The following is a 16,511-nucleotide window of genomic DNA, read 5'->3' as shown; positions in this document are numbered from 1 at the left end:
GTGCTCTGATGTATAGTAAGAACTTGATATTCCTGTAGGCAGGGGAAGAAGATTTTTTTTTATCTTATGCTGTGTTGTGATTACATTGGCATTTCCCGCTAAACATAACCAAGGAAGTTGATTTTTAACAGTCTGAGGTCGAGTGAGACAAGTTTCACCACGTTTCTCTCTGAGCGTCAACGTGTGATTGGCCTTAGGAGCTTGAATAACATCTGAGGAATGCCTACACCAAAACACTGGCTATGCACACGTATTAAAACTGCCTGAGCTGTTTTTATTTTCGCTTTCTTTCTTTCATGATTGTTCTAAAAGAAGTCAACCGTGAAGTTTTCTGTTTCTGTTCCTCCTGTCTCTATCTGTCCATCACAATCTCAGCTGCTCTATCAAAATGTCCGGTTGCTGAACTCTGTGGCTGTGAGAAAAGCGTCCCAGAGCGTATCCCTGGAAGGGCGCTGTGCTTTTGGCTGCTTTTATTGTGCTGACACTGTGTGTTTTATGTGTGCACATGCATTATGTGCCTCATTGTGCCAGTATATGCACAACACAAATGCATTAAAAAAAAAGATCTTATGTAACCACTTCCACCACAATGAGCCTCTTCCTGTCCTGTCAGGCTAACAGCCTCCATCAGATGACCAACAAGGAAACAGTAGAGGGAAGAAGCTGGTAGTTTTTATCTGTCATTCTCATCGAGGTCTCAGCGCTGCAAAAACCTTCAGCAACAAGTCTATAATCAGCTATCGCCTGTGTTTTCACAACTTATGCATGCGTGATACGTTGTCAAACCCTCTGTGTGCAGTATGTGTGCGAAGCCTGAGAAATGTAGAGACTTCCATCCATTTACCATGGTAACCAGCAGTGTCTAAAGCATTCAAGACCTTATCTCAGTGCTTCGCCTTGTCTTCCTCCTGCTCTCTCGCTGTGTTTTAACCCCATAACAGAGGGAACATCTCAAAGGACATCATAGCAAGAAATGTCTTTTTAACCTTCATCCTTACGTGCACTTAAAGCAACACTATGTAGTTTTTGTTGCGTGCGTATTTGGTCTATATCAGGTCTCAGAATTTGTTAAACGCAACCTGAAAGGAACAAAAACACAAGACATATTACACTGTGCCAGTCAGTTTCAACTAAAATTAAACCAAAATGTAAAAAAAGTAACAAATGAATAACTACAGCCTGCGATTCAGGTGCTTGTAGAACCACCTTTAGCAGGAATAACTTGAAGTAAATTGAAGTAATCGTTTTCTGTATGATCGTATCAGTCTCACATTGTTGTGGAGGAGTGTTGATTCAGTTCATTGAGGTTTGTAGGTTTTTGTTTATGTACAGCACTCAGGTCCAACCACAGTGTTTCAATTAGGTCGAGATCTGACATTAGATTTACTGCTGTGCTTGTGATCATTTGTTCTGCAGAATGACCTAATTATGACCGATCTTAATCTATGAACATAAGTACAACAAAGCAATCTAGCCATTTGATAACGCTTGAATGAAACATTATCAAATTCCATTTTAGTCAAATAAATTGACTAATTAATTTATTTTAGTCAAATAAATTGACTAAAATGTAATTTTTATTCAGTGCCTTAGTAAATTGAACCCCACATAAAAATCTAATTCAGTTTTATTTGTACAGCCCCAAATCACAACAACAGTTGCCTCAAGGCACTTTATGTTGTAAGGGAAAGACCCTACAATGATACAAAGAAAACAGGAAAAACCCCAACAATCATATGACTTCCTATGCAATCGCTTTGGCAACAGTGGGAAAGAAAAACTCCCTTTTACAGGAAGAAACCTCCATCAGAACCAGGCTCAGGGAGGGTCGAGTTGGGGGTGAGTGGATGAAGACAGGACAAAGACATGCTGTGGAAGAGAGACATAGATTAATAATAGCAAATAATTAAATGCAGTGAGGTGTATAAATGACTAAGAATCTTTATCACAGTCTTGGTGAAGACTGAAAACTGCTGGATGCCAGATGTTTTTCTGTATTGCTGCCCAGTAGATGCCAATATGTAATGTGTTCTCAGATTAATGTAAAGGAGCGCAAGTCTAAAACTTTTATGCATGGCAGTAACGTTTCATACATCACCAAGTAAGTACAAAAGCAGGCAGGACTGCAGTGTTTCTCAGATAAAGCTGTTTAGTGTGTTGTTTCCACAAATATGAAGTCAGTCAGTCAGACAGGCAGGCATGGGCACGGCAGCACCGAGGAGAAAAGACTTTGAGCCAAATTACTATTCAGCCGTCTGCAGCTGTCAGTATAACTCCCTCTGACCGGACTCCACAGGCAGTTTTTCATGTTTCCTGACCATCTTTTCAAATTTGCTGCCATCAGAAATTGTTTCTAAATAAATAACATTTTTTAAATATTAAAACAATTCAAATTATAAATATTTAGTTATATTTGGGAGTCCAGACTTCCAGAATGACCAGGAAGAACTGCAGAAATTGAATTAAAAAATAACATTATTGTACAATAGCACTGCTATTTTTATCAGCACAAGATAAAATATTCTAAAGTGAAATGCATTTTTGATTTAGTGCACGATAGGCAGACCCATCTGCCTCCAGAAATACATGCATTTAACCAGCCATTACAGCTGTATGTTGTATATCTGTGTATATATAATTGTGTATATACAGCATGCACACAGTCACAGACTCACATAAATGTTTATGTCAGAGTTTATGTCAAAGAGAGGAGAAAATGCCAGGAGGTGCCCAAAAACACCCTACACCTGCAGGCCCAAACCTCTACGTGTTTGATATAATGAAGTAAATCCACCTGATGGTTTCAGGGGTGTGTTTTATTTGTGTTGTACACTAACAGGTGCCCAATTCATGAGGCACCATACTTCTAAGTGTACAGATGACTCAGTAATTGTGTTTCTGCTGAGCAATAAAGACCCTGCAGAGGTTTCAGAGTGGTGTAGTGCTGCATCTTGGAGAGATGCTCATAGATATTATGATTCTCTCGGCTGTGGAGTTTAAGCAGTAGTACAAATGCTGTCACGCTGTGCTCGATGGCAAGTTGACCTTTGAGCTTCAGGTGGTTCTTTGAGGTTTTTAATGACGGCACCTTCATGAGATTGCTTTATTGTTGTTTTAACATCAAAAACACAAACAGACCTGCAGGCTGATTGACCCCCTTCTATGTCAGCTTAGGACTTTGAACAAGATCTATCCAATACACGCTGATGCCAACCTCCAGACAGGAAAGCCAACATACAGGTTAATCACAGGGGCCACTGGACTTTAAACATGTCTGTGCAATTATTCTGCCATTATTCTCCTGATTCATCAACAATCAAGCTTATGGTTGCCAATTATGGGCAGTCGAAGCTGTATGATTCAAATTCACAAAGACAAAGTTTTGAAAAAGTGAGCAAAATCATCATCTACAGAAAATATGCGAAAATAGTTTCCTTCCTGAAGTTCCTTAATGTATGGGGTCAAATCGAGCCACAAGTCATGAAGCACAAAGATGCCTCTTGATATCACATTTACAATTTGATGATTTGAATTTGCAAAAACAAGACAAAGGAGTTGAAGGATGGATGAATGCTTTGGTGTCCTCATACCTTGACTGTTTTAATTCATTATACTCTCACCATAATGATGTTTCTGGCACATGCCACCTGGAACAAATTCGTTTTGTTGTGAAGGACAAGCTGAAGGCTTTTGCAATAATTAAGTTTTGCTTTCTCCTCAGATAACATCCAGTACAGTACAGTCATCTCTTATCAAAGTGTTACAGTTTCCGTTCTAAATTTCAGTGTTGTGGGATGATTTTCTTTTGTTTAATTCTATTTATAGTCTTTATTTGGCAGTACGGTGCAGAGAGTAGACAGGAAAGCAAGGAGAAAGTGGGGCAATTGCGGGGGAAGACTTGAATACATGCAACTGCTCCAACCTTTGGTATTTGGAGCACCATGACAAGGAGGAACCCTCATCATGAATCATCCATGAATAGGCGCCTTAAAAAGATGGAGAGGTTTATGTATGCCCCTGAGGCCTATTTGCCCCAGTAGGCCCTCCCAGGGCAAAGTGGTTCCAGGTGAAGGGTCAAAGTCTGATTCTTATGATTACGATCTTTATGAAGGACTCATAAATGGACAACGGTGTCTCGCTGGGACTGGGGTTACAGGGTCCACACAGCCACGACTATACTGCATCTCCTGCACGTCTGTACTGTAATTTATACTTACATCGAGGTTATGATGCCATTAAAACCAAGCGAACACATGGACTGAAACAACTTTTAGAATAGAATAGAATAGAATTCAACTTTATTGTCATTGCACATGTCACAAGTACAAGGTACAATGCACTTTTACTTCTGCTGTCTTTTAAAGATTAAAAAAATAACATTTAAATAATCTAAAAGAGGCTGTAATGAGATAAATCATTAACAGGACTAGTCACACTAAAGGGCAGGCTCGAGAACGAAAAAAACTTCTGTTCGTTTTTGATATTTAATGTTTCCATTTGCTTCTAGTCTCATTATGACTCACATTTTCCTCTCACGCTAATTACATTTTATTTTTGCACCCAGACAATTTTATAGAGTTTATTCAGCGTGTCTAGCATGTAGTGAACAAAAGCCCACATCTTCACCATTACTCACAATCTCGCATCTGCCTGAAAACTGTCAGTCCCCATGATATAAATTTCTGAGAATGCTCGTTGCTCCACGTAGCGCTTACTGTGTTGACTTGCCAGCAGCTGGTTAGAAGCCAGTACGAGATCAGGAACTGAATTCATTAAAGACAAAAAATGCATATCCTCGAGGTGAATCAGCTGAGGTTAAGTGTCTGTGAGGGTTTCGGTACAAAGAGTTGTGTGTGCGTTTATGCATGTGTGTCTTTGCCTGCTACACTGTTAGTGGCTACAACTAACAATTAAAAAATGTTTTTTTAAATGGCTAAACTTGCAAGATTCCCATTAGCTTCAAAAGCACCGTAGTGCAAAACAGAAAGCGATAACAAGCTAAACTAAGCTGATGCAAGAGGCCAAAAGGAAGGTGTAAGAGTGTGCCAATAAAAAGAGCAGGAGCATAAATAATGAGAATTATTTAAAATAGCACTGAAGAAGAGTATTCAAAGAGTGTAAATCCCCCTAAGAATGAGGGCTGTACTAATACTTTGATATTTTATGATGTTTTTATTACAACATCCTGACATCAGAATGTTTTAATTATCCAGTCTTTAAGTCTGATGTCATTAGCTGTTTCTGGGTCCAAACTTCGCTTCATGTCCCAAAGAAAAATAAACACTGTGGCAACACTTAGAGTTACAAACTGTCTACATCGTTTCATCTGTAATAAAATGGTCAGTGTGGCTGCTCTATCAGGTGTAATACAGTATATGAAGTTAAACATCCAGGCATCCATGAAAAGTTAGAGTTCACTAGTTTCCATCTAAAGATGATATACCATGTTCTGACTGAGGGATTTCACATTAGCACAGTGAAGCTGTGGATAAGTGATGAAATGTTTCTCCCACTGAAAACGCTATGTCCAGATGAATAGAATCAACCTTTTGGGATTACTCGAAATGGTTTCAAGGTCAAATTACAATGAAGGTCAAGGTCGAATGCTTAGCCAGCCCAGGTACACGTGTCCCCTGAGGCCTAATATATTGTTGTGAAGTTTAAGAAGGTCCGTGGAAGCTTGTGGGTAATATAAAGTTTTTAGTTACAGTATTAGTTACAGTATCTCACTTTTAGCTCTACTTTTGGTCCCCACCAACTGCTGCAGAAAATGTCTAACTTCCCACAGTCACGGTAAAAAGAAAGTACACCCTCTTTAGGTTTTGTGGTCTGGGGAAGTTTTATAAGGCCAGTAAATTGACCCCAAGATCAATGACCATACAATACTCAGAGATACAGAAAAACCCAAGTGCTACACCTCAGACTCTACAGGCCTCAGTTAAATGTTAAAGTTCTTAAAGAAACTATACAAACGACTCGACAAGTGTTGCTTATTTTGAACGACTACCAAGAGAAAGCCTCTTACCTCTAGAAAGAACATGCCAGCTAGACTTAAGTATGCAAAGCTGCATCCCAACAAACCACAAGGCTTCCAGAACAATATCCACAGCATGTTAGCCCACACACCTCGTACCAACAGTGAAGCACAGTGGTGGAGGTGTAATGATTGGGCTTGTTTTGCAGCCGCAGGACCTGTGCACCTCGCAGTCATTGAGTCAATCACAAACTCCTCCTCTGTACCAAAGTGCTCTGGAGTCAAATGTGAGGACATCTGTCTGACAGCTAAAGCTTGGCCTAAATTTGGTCATCCAATGGGACAAAGATTCCAAGTACAGCAGCAAATCTGCAACAGAATTACTGATAAAGAAAATAATCAAGGTGTTGCAGTAGCCCAGCAAAAGTCCAGAACTCAGCCTGATTGAAATGTTCTTGTGGGATCTTAAGACTGCGGGCCATAAATGAAAACCTCAACAAAGTGAAGCGACGTTATAAAGAAGAATGTCTCACCTCTGTGTTCCCTCACTAATAAAACCAGGAGATGAGGGAGGCAGCAGACTTCCACAAACTGAACATGGCCTCATCAGACACTGATTAGACCGGAGCTGTTTGTGTTCAACTCTCCTGATGATAATGACCTTCACTGACAAGCTTTTATTCAAATTACTTCCTCTGCATCCTCTGATTTTTGTGCACGCACTAATGAAAGGTGCCATGCCATAGTCACCGTCCATTACGCCTCATCTCTTCTGTTCATGCAATGCTCAATTTATCACCATGGGGACAAGCAATGTTGTTAGCAGCCTCTTACTGTTCATTCAGACACCCTATGACTAATTAAAGGAAAAACATAAACCCTTCATTCCTACAGTGACGGGATATTTTGACAGGTATTTCACCTGCTCAGTTTCTACAATAACAAACCAAAATTCGCACATTTATACCAGGATTAAACCACAAGACAACCACCTATTTTATAAAAAATAATCACCTAATTGTTATAAAAAAAAAAAGTTGTGTTTTCACCGGTTGCTGTGATTTATGAAAGACACAAGCGTGTCTGTATATTTAGTTTGTCATTAAAGTCTGAGGGGCACTTCCTCTCCTCACATTTGAACACGAATGCTTGATATGATAGGATTTATTCATCCTTTAACCGGTTTCCTGTTGTGTGCGTGCTCAGCTTCATTAACATATAACCTTGTCCTTGACTTTAGCCTCAAGCTGCCTGGTCTGAAAAGTTTGTAGTGTAAACAGAGGCTTAGTCTTCCTTCTGTCATAATTTATTTTGTCAGCAGAAAATAGAAGCGTTAGATTCCCTCACTTTAGTTCTATTCCTGCTTACAATCCTACCCTCATTGAAATGATCCATTGTGGTTGCTCTGTAAAGGTTTTAATTCAGGTTTATGGTTATGCCGGAGGCCAATGCTGAACTGTATCACCTTATGCTGAGTTGGGTTTTGAATATTTTATCCTTATAATCCATAGGTTAAGTTTTAGGTCACATCAGAACAAGGATAAAACCTAAATACAGGTTAGTGGAGAGCACAAAGAGAGAGCATGAGAAAAAATCAGCGCTTTTATAACAAATTCTTATCGGCAGTAACCTACGTTCTTCTATGTGTTACAAGAAGTTGCTTGAGAACATTGATGCCAGTCTAATATCAGCTGTACGCAAGCTAACAGCTAGTTCAGCTTATCACAAATACAAAATTAGCTGGTTTGGCTCTGAAATGTAACAATTTGATTTGTAAAGAAGCTAGACTTAAAAACGACAAAGAGTTCCCACAATAATTTATTTAACTTTTAAGTTTCATTCAAAGATAAAGCAAAGATGGAAAGCTAGCATGTTTTCGCTTAATGTGTCTCAGAGCTAGCAAAGGAAACATTGAGAAACAATGGATCATATAAGTGTCTGTTGCTCAAAAAGCTAATAAATCTATAGAGCTACTTATAAAGGAGACTTTTTGCTGTCGGGGTTTTAGCAGCTGAGTCACTTGATATTTTGAAGAAATAACAGTGAAGGTGTCGGTTTGTTGAACCCCTTCCTCTTATCTCTCGCTGACCTCTCACTTTAATGTCACACCTTTGTGATTTCCAGTTCCTTTAACTCTGCCTCGGTACACCTACACATCACAGCAGTTGTCACTGATTCTGAGGGAAAAAATTAGCAGAGAGAGACCTGAAACCACTCAGAAGAAGACAAAGGGGCCTAAATGTCACACTCTAGCAGTGTGGGGCAGGCGGTGACGTAGGTGGGACCACACATGAAAGCGTGGCAGCTGCCCCACGCTTTGAAAGCGTGACCCTTTAGATATTTATTTCAAACATCCTGTGATGCCTGGGTGTTTGCTCAGAGAGGCTGTGCTGTCTTTTATGAAAGCTTTCACACATTCTGATAGATCTACTCATGTAACCGTGTTTTGGATTTAATGTGAAACATATTAGACACAGCTAGGACTGGGACATGCAATAGAAATGTTTCATATGTTTCACATTAGATCCAATGGTTTCCCTGTTTTATCGCAATTTTAAAGATGTAAAGATGAATCTGTTAACTGAAAACGCTTTTATTTTTAATATGTAAACATTTTTACTACCTCTCTTTAATCCATAGTCATAGCAGACTTGTGTCTTTGTTTTATAAATTAGAACAAAGTCTAACAACTACAGCATGCTGACGAAAATGCTGGCCACGCCTCCTAATCTTTGATTCTGGTGTATAAACACTTTTCCTTGATATTCATTATGAAGAACTCACTGAGCTCGGGGATTGTGTGTGATGTGTGAGTCACCAACTCTCTGCTCACTCGGTAACTGCAGAGCTCTAAACCTCCTCTGGCATTAACATCAGCACAAAAATTGTGCTTCATGGCACAGGTTTCACTGGCTCCTGTAGACGTGACGCGTTGAGTTTATTATTACATATTCTCTGTTTGATTCTTGTCTACAGTTTACATTTCAGGCTTCATGTATTTTCTTAGTGTTTTCAGTATTGAATTCTTAGTTGTACATGTTTTATTCTGCTTGTTAGTTATCTTCTGTGTCTTATATTGAGTTTTACTCCCTCACATGTGATTGTGTTAATTTGGGGCACCTCATTTTCTCCCAGCTGTGTCTAATTCCCATTAGCCCTCAGCGTGTTAGCATGTGTAGTCCTGCCATTCCTATCTATTAAAAATCTTTTCTTTTTTTTCAGCCATTTTTGAATTGTTTGTTTTTCTGGTGGACTTTGCTTTATGGACTTTCAGCAAACAAAATTAAAGGCTTGCTTAAAGTTTAAGTTTGGCTAACCCATTTCCATGTATCCATATTTGGGTCCTGAGCGCTTCAATTCATCACACTCTTGTCCGCATAGTGTCGCTGACTTGCGGTTAACCTCACAAATCCTTTTTACCAGACTTTAATGAAACATAAAGGAGAACAGCCATGCGGATCATTTTATTTTAACGAACTTGGGTAATTCTGATCTGTTAGTGGTGCCACTTTAGAAGCTGCAGGAACCTTTAGACACAGAATTGTAAATGACATTAGACTTAAAAGCAGAACAACATACATACAAATATAACTGTTACATTTACTGTGATGTTATAAAATGCTTAATCTTCTGAACATAAATTTAACAGTTTATGTTTAAAACATTTAATTTGAGACATAAAGTGGATATAAGAGGCCAGCTGACAATGTTAAAACTATCGCATCTGCTGACTTTTGTTTTTGGGTTAATTGGCCAACCCACCATCTTCAGGTATCTGGTTTTAGCAACTGGTTAAAAATATTCCATCTGTCCACTTCCTTTACCAATTCAGGGAAAAGACAAGGTAAATCCTGGACAGAGAGAGAGACGATCAGTCACACCTATCGGCACTTTAGGATCAGTTAATCAAGCATGTGCTTCTTGGACTTAAATGATACTAAAGTATGAAAGACGAAACCTTAAAGGCACAGGGAAGCCCTAGCTGGCTTATGCCACCCTGGTTTAAAAACATTTTATTCAAAAGGAGATTTTTCTTCTGGGGAAGGTCAACCTGTCGTTGGCAAGGGGAGGGATGCTTATATTTATTGTATGTAGGGAAAAAGAAAACAGCTAACACATGATTATTATTATTTTAAAATGAGGAGCGAAATAATTACTCTCTGGTATGGGTTAGGATCATCTTTTTTAAAATTAAGAAATATACCATTCACCTTGGTAAAGGTTGTAAGTTAGCTGTACCTTTCATGGTTTAGAAAAACAATAAAACTTGAATATACGTTTACATGTGTAAACACCACCCTCATGCATTCATGCATGACTTTAAACAGAATTTGTCAAGTGAATCAGCAACAGCTGCTTGTGGTTGAAAGCAAGTTGCTGATAAAGCAGCAGTTTCCACAGACTGGCAAGAAATACATTTGCATTATATGCAGTGTGAAAAACAGTCATCACCTCTATTTTGGTCCTTAAGCCTTTTGTTGGAGGGTAAAATGTAAATCACGTTCTTTGTTTAAACATAGCTACAGCTTCTTTTTGTACAGTTAAAATTTATACGGTACGGAGAAATAAAAATGTCCAAACATTTCTATTGTTTTTTCCGCCAACTTCAGAGGACAGTTCTTGATAATGTTTTTAGTTTGTTTGTTTTACAATGATAAGGATTTCTAAAGAAGCAGAATTCCTAGAAAATACAGAGAACAGTCCTTTGTGAACTCATTTGTAGCCAGAGTCTGTATCTAGTAATGCCCGTGAGTGTATCTCAATGCCATCTCAAGGTTTTCCTTTATATTTCTGGGTATTGTAGTGCTTTGAATTGGTTGAAAACAACATCAGCTGATATACCTCACTTATGTTTTCCCTGTTGGTTTGACAGATTTATAACCCGGTTATTTTCACCTCCAGGCAAACAAAACCCCATCTCTGTTGTGCCCATTCAGCAGACCATCTGTTGCATATGTTGCATGTTTGTGCTCCACTGTATTTGTGTGTCTAACGGCATCGATTAGGCCATTTACGCACATACAATCATATGTGCGTAATACATACAACAAATCAGCATACAACAAAGCTGCATCAGGGTTTATAAAGCTGTGGCTGTGTGACCAGCCTCGACAGTACAGCAGTTTGCTGCAGTCAGCTTAAAACTATAAAAGCTACTCTAGGTGTGAATGAAATGTATGACTATGACTTCTAGTTCAAAAAGGGCTATTTATGTATTTAAGTCCAGTTGTTGCTCATTCACTGTTACCTTGAACGAGTCATGCTATCACCACTCTGTGTAACAGATATTTCCTATATAAGCAAATATGTTTTACACTATTTACCTACTGAAATGAAATGACTGAATGTATCAAACATACATTTTGCTCTTACTTCACATTTTAATATTTTTAATGATAACATTATTAGGTTTTTAATGTCCCTTACTGCAGAATAAAGATTTCTTATGAAAGTTTGGTTTTGTTTTGTTTTTATCTTTAGCTCCATTCTAAGAAAATGACCAGTTTCAAGTGTCCTCAGTGTAGGACACATACAGGATGCCATGCTGAAATGTAAAGCACTTACAATAGAAGCCACCAGAAACAAATTATTCCAGCCTAATTGATGACATTTATGGCATTTGTTTTCTGTGCTGACTGATATGCTGCTCAGTGCTTTGCTGCCTGCTTTTAAATCAGATGTCACTCTGAACATAAACACAAGCTACATGTGATGTCTCTGATGTGTATCTGTTTCTACCCGTGCTGATGCTAGCATGACTAAAGCTAGCCAAGCAGCAGTAAATATGTGAAGTAAGGCAGAAGGATATACTCATCAAACAAACAGGATCATAAGAATATAAAACCACGAGCACTACAAATGTAACAGAAATATGTTGACATAAAATGGCATGTTATTTGAAATCTACACGAAACAATGACACAACTACTTTTTTTCAATTTTTTCAATTTATTTATTTTTTACCAATTGTCCAAATTAGTCTGTGATTGGCCTTAGTGTGACAGAAATCATATTTATATACAACTAAATATGACTCAGCAAACATGTTTTAAATGGATGATTCCTCACTTGATGACGAATGATCCATTTCCATATTTGCTGAGTCTTAAATTTGATGTCAGTGAACTTTTCAGTGGTTGGTGTTAAAAAAAAGCCCCCAAATCCCCTATGAGCAAGCACTTGGCGACAGTGGAGAGGAAAAACTCCCTCTTAATAGGGAGAAACCTCTGACAGAACCGGGCTCAGGAAGGGGTGGCCTTCTGTCTTGACCGAGAGGGCTTCAAATGTTCACTGACAATTTAGTTGTATATAAATATGATTTTTAGGACTTGATGTTGACACCAATTATGTGAAATTGGGGACGCGCACAGTTCCGCTTCTTCTTGTTCTTCTTCTTCCTTGGCGGAATCTCTGGCAGGCTCTTGACTTCAGTCTTGAGTTCAGCCACCTTGACATTGAGCATTTTCTGTTTGTCTTGTACACTTTGCAAAGATTCCTGTACAGAAAATGCAGCTGACTCTTCTTTTTCTATCTTCTGTTGTTCTGTGGTGTCTTTTTCTTTCTGAGGCTCCTGCAGAGACCTTGCAGTGGATGGCAGTGAGTCCTCTTTTTCCATCTTGTCCTGTTCTCCAGTCTCGTTTTCTTTCGGAAGCTCAAATTTGTGCATTTCATTTGCAGCAGTGGAATTTTGTTCTTTGTGCTGCTGTGGGATTTTAAGTGAGGAAGCTTTGGCCCCTTTCAGCTCTCGCTCCAGAGACTCTAGCTTCAAATCATGAAGGGCCTTGTTGGGGCAGAGCTGGGATTTCAGGTCACTGATTTCCAGGTTGAGTGTCTCCTGCTCCTGCCTATGTTTAACGGCCTGCTCTTCAAGCTGATTTTGAGCTGCTAGGAGCTGTTTCTGGAGCATCTCAATCTGCTCTTGCTGAATCCTACATTTGAGCTCAAATTCAGCCTCCTTAGAGGACTTCAGTCCTACAGAGTCAGTGTGTGAAGCCTCTGTGGTTGGAGTGGCAGACTCCACACACTGCTCTGTGGTAGGGTGGCTGATTTGGTCCTGCAGGGTAGCAATAACCTCATCCAATATGACCATAGCTTCATTGTCACTCACGAGAGTGTCTGTCTCACTGATGTCATAGGGCTTATTACTAGAAGCCTCTTCCAGCTGCTCTATGAGGCCTTTGATCGTTTCCTCGTGATTTTTCTCGTTCTCGTGAATTTCTTCACGAAGTTTGTTCACCTGAAGCTGGTGATAAGAGGCCCTCTTGTTTGCACCTACCATTTTACCGTAAAGGTCGTGCTGATGGTATTGGGAGGCTTCCAGTTGGTGTCTGAGAGCAGCAATCTCGTGCCAGGGATTAAACGGGGGTCTAAATGTGGGAATGGGTTGATATTCCCAAGTCCCTCCATTAGGCACAGGGTTAGCCGTGCTGTTTTGAGCTTCAAGAAGAGCCCGGGCATATGCCCGAGTAATTGCTCTTCTTGGTTCTTCAGCCACTCTTTTCTGTTTTTGCTTTTTTGGTTTCTTTGGTTTCACAACCGTTTCCTTTGGTGGTTGTGCCACAGGAGACTTTTTAGTATTTGGTTGTGCGGCTTTATCAACCTCAGGTTTTGGTGTGATGACCATTTCTATTTTTGCTTCTGCCATTGTAGATGCGTCAGCGTGTGCGTGTGCGTTTCTCTGCGTCCGCCTTGTCTTTGTTTTAACAACCAGGTTGCTTTGTGTTTCTGCCATCTGAGATCCACTAAAGTCGGTTGAACGTCTCCCCTATTTATAGGGTTTTCCAGTAGAATGTGCACTGTGACATCACAGGCTGTTCCTGTGATGCGCTGTTCCTTTGAAGTGCCATGATTGGAACAATTCAAAATAAAATGCCCACAAACCTAATGTAAAGGAAAGGCTTTTATTTTGTAGCACATACTGAATTAACACTATAAAAGCTACTCTACAGGAATTGCAGTAAAAAATAGGCATAATAATTTCTTTCATAATTTAAACAAGGACAGGTAGAAAACGTTCATATTTAGTGAAAGATATTTATTAACATTATCCAATGAGAGTTACTGAATGTCTGTAGGCAGTGAGATCTTGGTGGTTGATGAGGCGACAGAATGTCATCTATGTTTGGTTTTAAATTCAGTTTCAATGCTGAATCTAAGAAACAACAGACTGCAGAGGGAGACTTTAATAGAGGTTTACTAACTCTTACTATCATATACATTGTGGAAAAATCTGTCTTTATTTAGCATAATATATTTGTTATAAGCACTAAATATGTTTTATGATTAACTGATGAACACTAACGTACCAAGCTGAAACTTCAGCTCACCAGTCAGCAGCTTATATTCACAAAAAACAGATAAATCTGCGATCCATGCAACTCTAACCAGCCAACAAAAACATGTGTTCATAATACAAAACAAGTTTACTTTGTGAAATGTTAAAAGGTACAAAAAATAAAACAATAAAATAAAACAATATGTTTTCAAGACTTTTTCACAAGTTCCTATATCTCACTGAAATGTTACTCTGTAGCTGATTTCTCGTATTTTAAGTGTGATGAGAAATTTTGACTAGAAACAAGACAAATATACTTGATAAGAGTTTGAGTTTTTGCAGTGTATATGCAGCTGATTGATTTGGTCTTTAACCAACATGGAATCATTTATGTTGGGCAGCTGTGGCTATGTGTACTAATCAGTGCTTCAGTCCACACGTCAAAGGGCAAGATACTGAACCTTCGATTGTCCCCAATGCATTTGGGTGTGAATGAAATGTATGACTATGACTTCTAGTTCAAAAAGGGCTATTTATGTATTTAAGTCCAGTTGTTGCTCATTCACTGTTACCTTGAACGAGTCATGCTATCACCACTCTGTGTAACAGATATTTCCTATATAAGCAAATATGTTTTACACTATTTACCTACTGAAATGAAATGACTGAATGTATCAAACATACATTTTGCTCTTACTTCACATTTTAATATTTTTAATGATAACATTATTAGGTTTTTAATGTCCCTTACTGCAGAATAAAGATTTCTTATGAAAGTTTGGTTTGGTTTTGTTTTTATCTTTAGCTCCATTCTAAGAAAATGACCAGTTTCAAGTGTCCTCAGTGTAGGACACATACAGGATGCCATGCTGAAATGTAAAGCACTTACAATAGAAGCCACCAGAAACAAATTATTCCAGCCTAATTGATGACATTTATGGCATTTGTTTTCTGTGCTGACTGATATGCTGCTCAGTGCTTTGCTGCCTGCTTTTAAATCAGATGTCACTCTGAACATAAACACAAGCTACATGTGATGTCTCTGATGTGTATCTGTTTCTACCCGTGCTGATGCTAGCATGACTAAAGCTAGCCAAGCAGCAGTAAATATGTGAAGTAAGGCAGAAGGATATACTCATCAAACAAACAGGATCATAAGAATATAAAACCACGAGCACTACAAATGTAACAGAAATACGTTGACATAAAATGGCATGTTATTTGAAATCTACACGAAACAATGACACAACTACTTCTTTTCAATTTTTTCAATTTATTTATTTTTTACCAATTGTCCAAATTAGTCTGTGATTGGCCTTAGTGTGACAGAAATCATATTTATATACAACTAAATATGACTCAGCAAACATGTTTTAAATGGATGATTCCTCACTTGATGACGAATGATCCATTTCCATATTTGCTGAGTCTTAAATTTGATGTCAGTGAACTTTTCAGTGGTTGGTGTTAAAAAAAAGCCCCCAAATCCCCTATGAGCAAGCACTTGGCGACAGTGGAGAGGAAAAACTCCCTCTTAATAGGGAGAAACCTCTGACAGAACCGGGCTCAGGAAGGGGTGGCCTTCTGTCTTGACCGAGAGGGCTTCAAATGTTCACTGACAATTTAGTTGTATATAAATATGATTTTTAGGACTTGATGTTGACACCAATTATGTGAAATTGGGGACGCGCACAGTTCCGCTTCTTCTTGTTCTTCTTCTTACTTGGCGGAATCTCTGGCAGGCTCTTGACTTCAGTCTTGAGTTCAGCCACCTTGACATTGAGCATTTTCTGTTTGTCTTGTACACTTTGCAAAGATTCCTGTACAGAAAATGCAGCTGACTCTTCTTTTTCTATCTTCTGTTGTTCTGTGGTGTCTTTTTCTTTCTGAGGCTCCTGCAGAGACCTTGCAGTGGATGGCAGTGAGTCCTCTTTTTCCATCTTGTCCTGTTCTCCAGTCTCGTTTTCTTTCGGAAGCTCAAATTTGTGCATTTCATTTGCAGCAGTGGAATTTTGTTCTTTGTGCTGCTGTGGGATTTTAAGTGAGGAAGCTTTGGCCCCTTTCAGCTCTCGCTCCAGAGACTCTAGCTTCAAATCATGAAGGGCCTTGTTGGGGCAGAGCTGGGATTTCAGGTCACTGATTTCCAGGTTGAGTGTCTCCTGCTCCTGCCTATGTTTAACGGCCTGCTCTTCAAGCTGATTTTGAGCTGCTAGGAGCTGTTTCTGGAGCATCTCAATCTGCTCTTGCTGAATCCTACATTTG

At 39.0% G+C, this 16,511-nt stretch overlaps 1 protein-coding gene across 2 annotated transcripts in view; it reads left to right on the top strand.

The window, feature by feature from the left end:
• The window catches only part of tmcc3 (transmembrane and coiled-coil domain family 3), an 82,767-nt gene that overhangs the window by 6,819 nt on the left and 59,437 nt on the right, over window positions 1-16,511 (top strand). The gene's annotated exons all lie outside the window — the stretch shown is intronic.

Source organism: Mchenga conophoros, linkage group LG17, assembly GCF_057382185.1.
Source record: "Mchenga conophoros isolate Kocher_MC1m ecotype Shallow Benthic linkage group LG17, M_conophoros_male_GT1.1, whole genome shotgun sequence".
NCBI lineage: Eukaryota > Metazoa > Chordata > Actinopteri > Cichliformes > Cichlidae > Mchenga > Mchenga conophoros.
This window is presented reverse-complemented; position numbering and strand designations above follow the sequence as displayed.